This window comes from Lissotriton vulgaris, chromosome 1_2, assembly GCF_964263255.1.
Source record: "Lissotriton vulgaris chromosome 1_2, aLisVul1.2, whole genome shotgun sequence".
In the NCBI taxonomy this organism is placed as follows: domain Eukaryota; kingdom Metazoa; phylum Chordata; class Amphibia; order Caudata; family Salamandridae; genus Lissotriton; species Lissotriton vulgaris.
This window is the reverse complement of record NC_141686.1, coordinates 208,083,838-208,097,121: the sequence shown is the minus strand read 5'-3', so window position 1 is coordinate 208,097,121 and position 13,284 is coordinate 208,083,838.

Below are 13,284 nucleotides of genomic sequence, written 5' to 3'. Positions count from 1 at the left end.
TTTCTTGTCTGTTCCTCTGGACAGTTCATCTTTACAAATCAGGCAGGTAACATACCGGGCATTTACCTTTTTTTGTTCCGGGGGTATTGAAAAAAATTGCCAAATATAACTCTCTTTAACATGGGACCTCCTAGGCTCTTCAGGTAAAAACCTCCCTGTCCCTTGCTCCTCTTCCTCGTCTTCCTCTTCTTCCTCCTCTTGTTGTAGGATGACCTGAGGAGGTGGTCCTCTCTTCCTAGGAGGTTGTGGTGGTGGTGGGGATCCACCAGCTGCAGGAATCATTAAAGCCATTTCTATGGTATTGAAAAAAGGTCTTTCTCTCATAAAAATGAATGTCAGAGTGAGAAAAAAAGGTGGGGCTTTCATCATTTGGGAAACCAAAAGTAAAATGAACCAATGAAAAGTTTTATAAACAAGTCACATGACCTGTTATGCTTACGTTAAGCGCTCCGCGCCCCAGATCGCTTCCGGGGCGCTGCGCTTCGCGCCTCGGTTCGCGTTCCGGAGCGCTTCCGGGTGCGCTAACGCGGCGCGTCATAAGACGCATTACGCGGTAACGTGATACGTCGCGCTTACGCAAAGCGTCACGATGTTGCTTTCTAACGCGGTAGTTGCGCTAACGGAACGTTTACCGGTTCGCGGACCGGATCGCGGAACAAAATGAGCTAACGTGAAGCTGCCCGGTTCGCGGACCGGCAGCGAAACAAAAAAAAAAATAAAAATAAAAATATAAAAAACATTTGCTATTAAAAAACCATTGAAATTCACTGAAAAAACCATAGGGTATAGACCATATATAGTTAAGGATTAGCATTTACAAAACCTTATTTTACTCACACAAAACCATTGAAATTCGCATATATAGTTAGTTGCACTAACTATATATCGCGCACCCGCAATCCACTGCTGATGATGTCACATATTACATCATTCATGACATGGTCAGTGACATCAATGATGACATCACTGATGACATCATCCAGTGACTGTATGTTTCTGTAAAGTTAAAATATGTCTTACATATTGAAGAATGAGTGGATGTATAAGTGCCTGGATAAAAGATTTAGTAGGTGCATGACTGACTGTATGAGAGAGTGATTAAATGTGTCTCACTGAGAGCATGGGTTAGTGACTAAACTGTCTTCATTTGTGCATCATTATATCTGCTGTTCTGTAAACTGCTGCATGGGTTGATCAGTAGCTTAATGGCCGGGATGCCCGCCACCCCCTCCCAACACCAATTCCCCATGGGAGGAGACAAACACAAGTTTGAGTTTTTGGAAGGCGGGGGGGAGTTACCCCCCCGGCCGTATTTATTAAAATATGAAACAAAATGTAAAACTTTAAATTAAAACGTTTCATAAATTATGTACAATTTTACTTTCATTACATTTTGATGAAGACATGTTCTTTGGCTAACCTTAACAGATCTCTAATACAAAGGTTTCCTAGCCGAGTCTAGCATCCTGAAAATGCATAACATTCTAAAATAAAATTGTACATCCTAGCATTAAGGGCCAACGGCAAGGTCTTAACCGGTGTCAGATCCCTACTACCAAATTCCCACCCTCACGGTGTGAGTGGCGCATGCGCAGAGGACTTTACCCTCGTTGCCAACTGTAACTTCCCTTGTCGTGGGGGCCGCCTTTCACTCAACGCCATCTTAAAGGTCATCGAGTTCCCGTGTGAGGTATCTGTAAGAAGGACAGCGTGGACTCCCCCCCTTCCCCACACTCTCTTCCGCCGGAGCGGATATCCGGACCCCGGGAAATTCGTAGGAGGGGCATATAGCCGTCTCCCCCTGGGAGGGGCCTATGGCCGTCTCCCCCTAGGCGACCCATCCGTAGTGGGTGCCGCCTCCCTGTGGGAGGGGCCAATGGCCGCCTCCCCCCGGGCGCTCCCATCCGTACTGGGTGGCGTCCCCCCTAGGGACCTTGAAATCACTGCTCACCGATCATGACCTTACCGCCACAGGCCGGATAGTTGACCGACTATCCGGCCCCCCCAAACCTCCTAAAGGTCATGCCTCCTCAATCCCACTAGCCATGCTATGAAGTCTCCTATGAGTAAATCATTCCCCGCCCTGGACAGGTGAACCCCATCATTCAAGTAAAAGTGATCACCCCGAATACACCCATGGGGAATGCTTTGCAAATGCGCGGAGCAAAACAATTTCCCAATTTTATTGTTGACCCTCTTTACCGAGTGGTTCAACGCCGTTACAGAGAAACCCCCCCGCCAAACTCTCCTGGTGATCATGTGGAACCAGGCAATTGTGCACCCCGGGAGCCTCTTGCTCAGCTGACTGCCGACAATTTGTGTTCCACTAACACCCGTCTTCCCAGTCTTACCAAGTCATTGCCCCCCAAGTGCACTATGATTACAGATGGCGGTGACCTTTGCCACCCTAAGAGTCCCTCAACAAACGCTTGAAATTGGTCAAAACAGAGGCCTCCCTTCCCATGGAAGGTCACTCTGAACCCGTATTCCCCAGATGCGTGAGTCGCGTCACCTGCCATGAATACGTCCCCAGCACGCCTCACGTATGAGTGGCCCACGACCCATACCACTTGATCTCCAGACGGTGATCCTTGACCGCTGGTCCTCTGGTGTTGGGTCGATCCCCAATTCCGCCCCGCGTCACAGACTTGCAAAACTGTAATTCAAACAAAAGACAACAAGCGTGAGTGCATTTCATCAGTATTTTACAACATGTGCAGTCGCACATACCTCTTGAAACAGTTCGAGGACCAACGGCCCAGCTGTTTAACTTCTTCCGCACCCAGACCCCGGGCCGTAGCCTCAGTAGCAGCCCCTATTCTGAATGAGTGGGTCCCAAAATCGCATGGGTTCAAGCCCGCCGCAGCAATTGTAAGTGCCAGCACCCTCTGAAACTGAAATTTCGTCAACGGGGTGCCGTCCTTGTGTCTAAGCAGGCTCCCTCCCCATGTCGCCAACCTCTGTGCCAGGTAGTCCTCTAAATACCTTATGGGACAACTGGGGCTCCCTCGGGCGCGCTGCACAACATCACTACTCCCCAAAGCTTCCTGGTCTGTCTTGGACCTGGCTATCGAGATTAACATAGAATCACCCCGTATTTGGACGTGATCCCTGCATAGGCCTCCCTCCACAGCCTTCTTGTTCCTCGCCACGAGTTCACTTACCCGCATGGCCCCATGGAATGCCAATGCGAAAGCCGCTCAGAACAGAACTACCTTGGAAGGGGAGGAGCATGTCTCATCAAGTTTTGCTAGTAGCAAAGACAATCTCTCTAAACCAATCGGGTTCCTTGTATCTTGTCTGCGACCCTCCAGGCGTTGCCAACCGCGGAGTGCCTTTCTGACTAGGAAGGAATCCGTCGGGTCCCGTATGCCATGGAGCTGTGCCATGAATGATATGGCCGCCCTATGTCTGTTGGCAGTTGCGGCTGATCGGCCTTCTTTATGAAGCGCCACTAAGAACCCCAGGAAGGATTCCTCCTGCCCCCTGCTATGTCTCCCTACCGGCCCTAAAAAGGCGCAGTATGAACGAAACGCTCCCTCATAGGCTTTCCTCGTCCTGGGCGCTAAGCTGGCTGCCACGAGGTCCTGTAATCCGGGGCACCGATCAGCCATAGTGCTTCGGGGAATGGTGCCACCACTAGATCCGCTGTAGGTAGATAGCCCCTGAAAGCCTGCATGTGTGAACGAGAGAGTGCATCAGCTGCATTATTTAGTACACCCGGCACATGTTTTGCCGTGAACTGTACATTCAATCTCATGCATCGCAATACAATTTCTTTCAACAGTCTCAAGATCCACTTGCAGCGTGCTGCCTGGTGATTAATGCACTCGACCACCGTCATATTGTCAGACCAAAACACTACTGAGCGGTCCCTAAAATCTTCTGGCCATGCCAACAGAGCCACCCAAATGGGAAATAGCTCCAAGAACCCAATGTTACCTGTTAGGCCACTGGAGTGCCACCACGTCGGCCATACTTGCGCCGACCATCGGTTACCAAAGATTGCGCCAAATCCCACGTTCCCAGCTGAGTTGGTCCATAAACCCAGTTCGTCAGATGATGCTGGGGGTTTGTTCCACGCCACCCGACTGCTGAAGTCCGCCATGAATGCCAACCAAATGCGCATATTCTAGCGAACCTCTGCCGACAGTCTCGTGCGGTGGTGTCCCTCCTTGAGGCCGACCATAGCTTGTGCAATGGAACGTGAGAAGGGGCGAGCCATCAGTATTACTCTTAAGGCAAAGTTAAGCTGGCCCACTGTTTGTTGTAACTGGTGCAGGGTCACCTTCTCTTTACCCAGGCATTCTATTAAGGAAGCCCTGAACTTGGCAACCTTCTCCATTGGCAGACGGAAGCATCCCTCCACGGAATCGAGCTCAATTCCCAGAAACTCCAGTGAAATAGATGGCCCCACTGTCTTACCCGGTGCCAATGGGACCCCAAACTCCTGCATGAGAGTGCAGAAGTCCTGCAGTGTCTGTGCACATTTCGTAGTGCCTGCCCGCCCCAAGAACAGGAAGTCGTCTAAATAGTGCATCACCTGTCTATGCCCAGTGGCCTCGGTGAACGCCCATTCCAAAAAACAGCTGAACATTTCAAAATAAGCACAAGAAATTGAGCAGCCCATGGGCATGCATTTATCCATGTAATACTTCCCTTGGAACGTGAATCCTAGCAAGCGATGGTCCCGAGGGTGTACCGGGAGCAACCTGAATGCTGATTCGATGTCTGATTTCACCATCAAAGCACCGGGGCCCAGGCGATTCAGTAGCTCGACGGCATCGTCGAACGATGCGTATCGAACTAAACATACTTCAGGGTCAATAGCGTCATTCACCGAGGTCCCCCTCGGGGCCGACAGATTGTGAATGAGTCTATACTCCCCTGGGTCTTTCTTCGGAACCACTCCTAGAGGTGAACACACGAAATCCGCCACTGACGGGCATGGAAAAGGCCCTGCTACCCGTCCCAAGCTGACCTCTTTGGTAATTTTCTTGGCGGCCACTGCCGGGTTATGCTGAACAGATAGCTGATTCTTACAAAAGGGGCACCCCCGAAAATTCCCCGCCGGGATGTTGAAGCCATACAGGAAGCCATTCCTCAAAATCCCGGCGAATACATGATCAGGGTATTTGTTCAGCCAGGGAGTCAAAGCCAAGGCATCACATCAATCCTGCTTGGATCCCCCCTTTCCTCCCGAACTACCGCTCTTGGACCTACAGCTAATTTCTGGGTGTGAGGAGTTCCCACAGCCCGCACAAGCATGCCGGAACCTACATGTTCCCTTGGGCCTGTTACAGTTACCTCTGTTGAAACCCCAACAAACCCCACGCTTGCCCCCATTCCCGCCGGTCTTGGGCTGTGATTCACCCCGGCGCTTGCACAAAAGGGCTGCGCCGGTCTTTGTTGGACTGTCCCAGACCCGCTCCTGCCTGGCGATGACGTACCCGCCGATCCAGGCAAGAGCTGTTTGTGCCATGACACCGTGTCGAGACAATCCCACGTTAAAGTCTCATCAAACTCTTTTGATTTTCGAAAGTGAACATCATAACCCTTCCATTCATTCCCCCCGTACATTGTATAAAAATCCATGATCCTGTTCTGGTAACATGATAATTCGGGCAACACTTACTGCTGTAAATATAGAAAAGGCCTTCACCCAGTTCGCAATGGTCTCATCGACCCTAAATTCCGCCATCTTGGCCCGCCATACGCTGGGGTGCCATAAATCTTTCTGGGTCTTTGCGCACTCTATCTCACGATGGTCGGTCAACAGTGAAAACATATTAATATATTTGTCCCCCCCATATCATTTCCTTCGTGGCCGCCGGGATGTGCTGAGACAACCTTTCCCGCCTCGTAGGCACCGAACTCTCCCCAATCATTGGCAATGGGTTCTTACCGGGTTCAACCGCCGTGTCCGCTGTCTTTGCTCGGCCATCTGTCGTGACTCCCGGTGATACCTGTGGGAGACTATAAGGAACATTCGCTGTCCCGGCTTCCCTTGACCGCTGTAACTGCTCAATTATTATTCTGGCTTCCTCGGCCGGATCCCCCGCAGCCACTGCCCCTCCTGCTTTCTTCTTTAGCCAGGGTAACACTGCCGCTAACTGAAGGGCCAGTTCTGGGGGCATCTGATCATCCTCAACTGGCGTTATCACTACGGGGATTGGTAAACCCACGTCCGGACCTGGTACCGGGCTGTCCACCGGAGCGACTGGGCTTGCTGGGGGCACCTCCGGGACTGGGCCCTCCCTGGAACCCGCCCTCCTCTTATTACGCTTCCCCTTGCCCTCTGGGGCGACCTCCGGCAAGGCCGGTCCTATCACTTTCTTAGGCTGCCCGAGAGCTTGTTCTGGGCTGCTATCTGCTTCTTAACCTCTGCTAAGCCCCGACCAATCGAATCCACTTTACCCAGTTTTCGGTCCATCACCGCTACTCGGTTCACCAAGGTGCGCAGCATCTTCTCCATCTCGGAGCTCTTTCCCGCTTTCTTGCCAGACATGCCTTCGGTTACTCCGTCCGACTTGATCCACAAGGTCCTAGATCTTCCATATGCCTGACACTGAAAGAGAAACAACAAAGATTACAAGTTCTCAAAATTGCTGCTTGTTCCGTCGAGGGCTCATGAGCAACGAGTGGTGCAGCCTTCCGAGCACTGGAACAAGAGGACGCTTCATTGGATTTCCGCTCTATTTATCCGTCTGCGGGAGGGCGGGGGCCCTCCTCGGGTACGCCCATCCGTGCGCGGACTTCCGGGCGGGTGTCTAGGACAACCCCTTCTGGGCGGGAAGGGCGTGCTCCGGCTACGCCGCTTTGGGCATACCAGCCGAACCACGCCCCCGCCCAAAATGGTTTCCCGGGGGGATCAGGGCACCCATCCATACGTTCGGGGGGACCGAGTGGTCTTCCCTTTCCATTTGATTAACTATATGGGTTGTTGATTGGTTTCCCAAGTATTTGTATGGGAGAGTGAGTGTGAGTGTGGGTGGCTGGGAGGTGTGTGACTCTGTGCATAGATATGTGAACAGTTGATTCACTAGATGTATGGGTTCAAAACTGCATGTGGAAACAGCTGTATGGGTGGTTGACTGTGTGCTTGAGTGTATTGATGAGTGATTGGATATCTCAGTGCTACATGTCAAAGTAAGTACATATGTAAAACACAATACATGTGTGAGTTGACATACATAAATTACTGTGTATAAGAGCCAGTGAATGTGTGAGTGGCTGAATGCATCATTGAAAACTTGTATCAGTGATTGTATAAGAGAGTAAATATGTGTTAGAATATGTTTGAATAAGTAAGGTGTGTATAACTGTATAGTTGAGGAAATGGAGGTGTGATTGATTCTTTGCATGACTGACTAGGTGTATGAGTAACTCCATGGATGAGTGACAATCTGTGAGTGTCTGTTTAAGGTTATATTAGAGTCTGAAGAGGTTCATCGTATTATCGCATGAATGATGTCTTCAGTGATGTTGTCAGTGAAGTCATTTGAGTTGTCATCAGTGATGTCATCAGTGATGTCACTGAAAATGTCATGAATGATGTAATATGTGACATCATCAGCAGTGGATTGCGGGTGCGCAATATATAGTTAGTGCAACTAACTATATATGCGAATTTCAATGGTTTTGTGTGAGTAAAATAAGGTTTTGTAAATGCTAATCCCTAACTATATATGGTCTATAACCTATGGCTTTTTCAGTGAATATATATATATATATATATATATAATCACTTAAAAAACCATAGGTTTCAGGCCTTATATAGTTTGGAATTAGCATTTAAAAATCCATTGAAATTGCTCCTATATAGTTAGTTGTACTAACTATATTTCGTGCACCCGCAATTCACTGCTGATGATGTCACATATTACATCATTCATGACATGGTCATTGACATCACTGATGACATCACTGATGACATCCCTGATGACATCTCATTTGACATCACTGATGACATCATCCAGTAACTGTGTGTTTCTGTAAAGTTTAAATATGTTTTACATATTGAAGAATGAGTGGATGTATAAGTGTCTGGATGAAGGATTTAATAGGTGCGCGACTGACTGTATGAGTGAGTGATAAAATGTGTCTTACTAAATGCATTGGTTAGTGACTAAACTGTCTGAATGTGTGCATCAGTATGTCTATTGTTGTATATGCTGCTGCATGTGTTGATAAGTAGCTATGTGAGTGGCTATATGGGTATTTGATTGGTTGCCCAAGTACTTGAATGGGAGACTGTGTGTGGGTGGCTGGGAGGTGTGTGACTCTGGGCATAGATGTGTGAGCAGTTGATTCACTAGGTGTATGAGTTCAAGAGTGCATGTGGAAACAGCTATATGGGCGGTTGACTGTGTGCATGGGTGTGTTGGTGAGTGAATGGATATCTCAGTGCTACAAGTGCAAGTAAGTACATATGTAAAACACAGTGCATGTGAGAGTTGGCATATATAAATGAATATACACGAGAGCCAGGGAATGTCCAAGTGGCTATATGGATCATTGTGTACTTGTATCAGTGATTGTATAAGAGAGTAAGTATGTGTTAGTATATGTTTGAATAAGTAAGGTGTTGTGTGTATAACTGTATAGTTGAGGAAATGGGAGTGTGATTCATTTTTTGCATGACTGACTAGGTGTGTGAGTAACTCCATGGATGAGTGGCAGTGTGTGAGTGTCTGTATAGGTGTATGAGTGCATATGATAGTGTTGTGTTGATGAGTGACTCTATGAGTGATTTTATGGGTGAATGAGTGAATGTGTGTGTAGACCTAGGAAAACAAAGAGTGCGTATGTAGTAACTGGTATTGGTGCGTCAATGGTTTCAAGAATGGTAGCCTTTATTTAACAATGGGTGTATCAAAGGTAATATTAGAGTGTGAGGAGGTGCATCGTATTATCACATGAATGATATCATCAGTGATGTGATCAGTGATGTCAAATGAGATGTCATCAGTGATTTCATCAGTGATGTCATTTGAGATGTCATCAGTGATGTCATCAGTGATGTCACTGACCATGTCATCAATGATGTAATATGCGACATCATCAGCAGTGGATTGCGGGTGCGCGAAATATAGTTAGTACAACTAACTATATAGGACCAATTTTAATGGTTTTTTAAATGCTAATTCCTAACTATATAAGGCCAGAAACCTATGGTTTTTTAAGTGAATTTGCAAGGTTTTTAAAATTCTAATTCCTAACTATATAGGGCCTGAAACCTATTTTTTTAAGTGAATTTGCAAGGTTTTTTAAATGCTAATTCCTAACTATATAAGTCCTGAAACCTATGGTTTTTTAAGTGAATTTGCAAGGTTTTTTAAATGCTAATTCCTAACTATATAAGGCTTGAAACCTATGTTTTTTTCAGTGAATTTGCAAGGTTTTTTAAATGCTAATTTCTAACTATATCAGGCGTGAAACCTATATTTCTTTTCAATACATTTCAAAGGTTTTGTAAATGCTAATACTATTAGCGGATATGGTATTATCCTTCTGGGACCACCTGTGCAGCCATCTTGTTTCTTAGGAGAAGTGAGGCACAAGAGAGAACAAAACAAGAGTGGAAAATGCGAAAAGGGGGAAGGGTTGAGACCCCCTGACCCCCTAGCCCTTCTCAGGGTGTCCCAAAAGGATATAGATATATAATTTGATCAAATTCAATTTTCACAACAACTATAGGAGGGATTTTCACCAAATATAGAAAAGGCACTACTGCATAACTGTCCCTATCATTTTGCCAAGTTTGGTGTAATTCCGTTTAGCCGTTTGGGCTGTAGCCGTGTCTAAAGGTCCCATAGAAAATGCCATTTGAAAAATTTCAAATTCAATATTCTTAGGAACTACTGGAGGGATTTTCACCAAACATAGCAAAGGCACATCTGCATACCAGGCCCTACCATTTTGCCATGTTTGGTGTAATTCCATTCAGCCGCTCCCTATGGAAATTAACAAGGGGAAAACACGTTTTGGGACCCCCTTTCTGCCCCTGCTTGACAAATCCCCCAGAAACTTTCAGGGAAGGAGTGGAGCGGAGCTGGCCAAAATTCTGGAAAATTACACACAGATTCCTCAATCGGCGCCAAAGTTATTCCCAATAGAAATTTGAGAGCATATAGATATATAATTTGCTCAAATTCATTTTCTCAACAACTAATGGAGGGATTTTCACCAAATATAGAAAAGGCACTACTGCATACCAGTTCAACCATTTTGCCAAATCTGGTATAATTCAGTTCAGCTGTTCGAGCTGTAGCCTTGTCCGAATGTCCCTAAGGAAATTAACATGGGACGCCCCTTTTTTCTCGGCACCCGCTTGACCAATTCCCCCGAAACTTTCAGGGAAGGAGCGGAGCGCAATGAGGCAAATTTGAGGAAAATTACAGGCAGATCCCTCAATCTACGCCAAAGTTATTCCCAATAGAATGTTCGAAATTTCCTATGGCAACTAGGTCCTAACTATATATACCTACTGGTGACAGCCAGTAGGTAATATATATATATATTCACTGAAAAAACATAGGTTATAGACCATATATAGTTAGGAATTAGCATTTACAAAACCTTATTTTACTCACACAAAACCATTGAAATTCGCATATATAGTTAGTTGCACTAACTATATATCGCGCACCCGCAATCCACTGCTGATGATGTCACATATTACATCATTCATGACATCATCCGAAACACAAGATGGCGGACTCCCGTTACGCTACCGGTGAGCTACCCGGTTCGCATACCGGGTAGCGCTTCCACCGCGAAAAATCGAAAAAAAAATGTATTTATTTCTTTGCCCCGCGGGGCCCTTTAATAGCCCCCACATCAATCCTAGGGGGTCAGGAGGGGTCTACCTTGCCCCTTTCTTTCATTTCCCCCTTCGTTTATTTCCACCTCTTGTCTCTCGATCCTACCGAGAGGCAAGATGGCGGCCGCTCCGGACTGTTTAGAATGTTGAGAGTCACCGGAGAGCCAATCCGCTTCTCCTCGTGAAGTTCCGTTACGCGTCTGGTACGCGAACCGGGGCGCTAACCGGGACGCTGTCACAGATATATATATTTTTTGGAACGTTAATATCTCAAAATCCACTGGAGCACATATCTTGAGACCTAGCAAATGCACATCGGGCAAACAGTCTCTACAATTTTGCCAAGTTTCATAGAATCCATTCAGCCATTTGAGCTAAAAGTGAGTCCAACCGCCCTATGGAAAACTCAATGTTAAAAACATGTTTTGGGACCCCCCTTTTTTCTCAGCCCACTTGAAGAAACCCCCCCAAACTTTCAGGGGACGTTCATAAACAAAATGTGCCATTTTCCTGAAAATTTCAGCCAATTCTGTCCATCAACGCCAAAGTTATTTAACATAGAATTTTCAGAAATCCCTATTCAAAAAAATCCTAACTATATATACCTACTGGCGATCGCCAGTAGGTAATATATATATATATATTTTATATTACATTATATACAATTTTGCCAAGATTTGTGGAAATCCATTCAGCCGTTCTGGCTAAAAGTGAGTCCAACCGCCCTATGGAAATTAACATGGGGGAAACACGTTTTGGGACCCCCTTTTATCTCGGCCCCCGCTTGACAAATCCCCCCCAAACTTTCGGGGAAGGAGCAGAATGCAGCGAGGCAAATGTAAGGAAAATTACAGGCAGATTCCTCAACCGGCGCCAAAGTTATTCTCAATAGAATGTTGCAGATTTCCTATAGGAAAAAAATCCTAACTATAACTACCTACTGGCGACTGCCAGTAGGTAATATATATGTATATAATATATATGTATATACATATATATATATATAGATATATATATATATATATATATATATCTATATATATATATATATATATACATATATATTACCTACTGGCAGTCGCCAGTAGGTAGTTATAGTTAGGATTTTTTTCCTATAGGAAATCTGCAACATTCTATTGAGAATAACTTTGGCGCCGGTTGAGAAATCTGCCTGTAATTTTCCTTACATTTGCCTCGCTGCATTCTGCTCCTTCCCTGAAAGTTTGGGGGGATTTGTCAAGCGGGGGCCGAGATAAAAGGGGGTCCCAAAACGTGTTTCCCCCATGTTAATTTCCATAGGGCGGTTGGACTCATATATATATATATATATATATATATATATATATATATATATATATATATATATATACACACATATATATTACCTACTGGCAGTCGCCAGTAGGTAGTTATAGTTAGGATTTTTTTCCTATAGAACGGATGGATGGATTTCCACAAATATTGGCAAAATTGTAGGGACTGGTAGCCCGATGTGCCTTTGCTATGTCTCAAGATATGTGCTACAGTGGATTAATTTAGGTTAAAAAAAATATATATCTGGGCGGAGCCTAACCACACATCTGATCTAATTGGCTCTCAGCACTTCATCCAAGAAATGTTGGCAGCGATCTTGGGACCAATATACATGATAGCACCTCATAAAAAGCATTGTAGTTAATAGAGGGTTTTAGGACTTTAGTTACTTTATAAATCATTTGTTGATGGTACCATACTCATTTTAGGAATTGTGGTGTGTTCTAAGGTGATTTTACCATATGAAAAAGCCTTCTGCTGTGATATCATGAATCATGTTTGAAAGAAAACTAATATCTCATGATTTTCCCACAGTGGTTTGGAAGGGGATCTATAAGCTAAACTGAAAGCATATATTCTATAAATTCACATCATCTTTCTCAGTCATGTGAAAATGAAGTCTGACATTCTCAGTAAAACATGTACATCCAACAAGGACAGAGACTGTCAGTTTATTCCTTTGTGTTCTACTGCAGCCTCCTAGAGAATTTTAAAGAACAACTAGAGTGCTAACAGTCCTTATTATTACAAAGGTATAGCACACCTGAAGCCATCGTGGACGGAATCAAGTGGTAACTCCTAAAACATTTAATTTAAAAAGGAACAAAATAAGGGGGTATATTGTGCCATAGAAAGTATTATTAGTGCTGCAGAAAGAAAAATTAGGGCACATTTTGAGTGACTTCTCAAATCCTCTTCTATTTCATTAAAAAAGTCTGACATGCAGTCTCCCAAGATGGCCACCAGAGACAAAAGAGCCTAAATGTAGCCCAAATATCACCCAGATGTAGCCCTAGCATAGCCCAATGACAGAATGTCCCAGAGTGTTCTAAAGAACAACTAGAGCGCTAACAGTCCTACTTATTACAAAGGTATGGCACACCTGCAGCCATCTTGATTGGAATAAATTGGTACCTATTAAAACA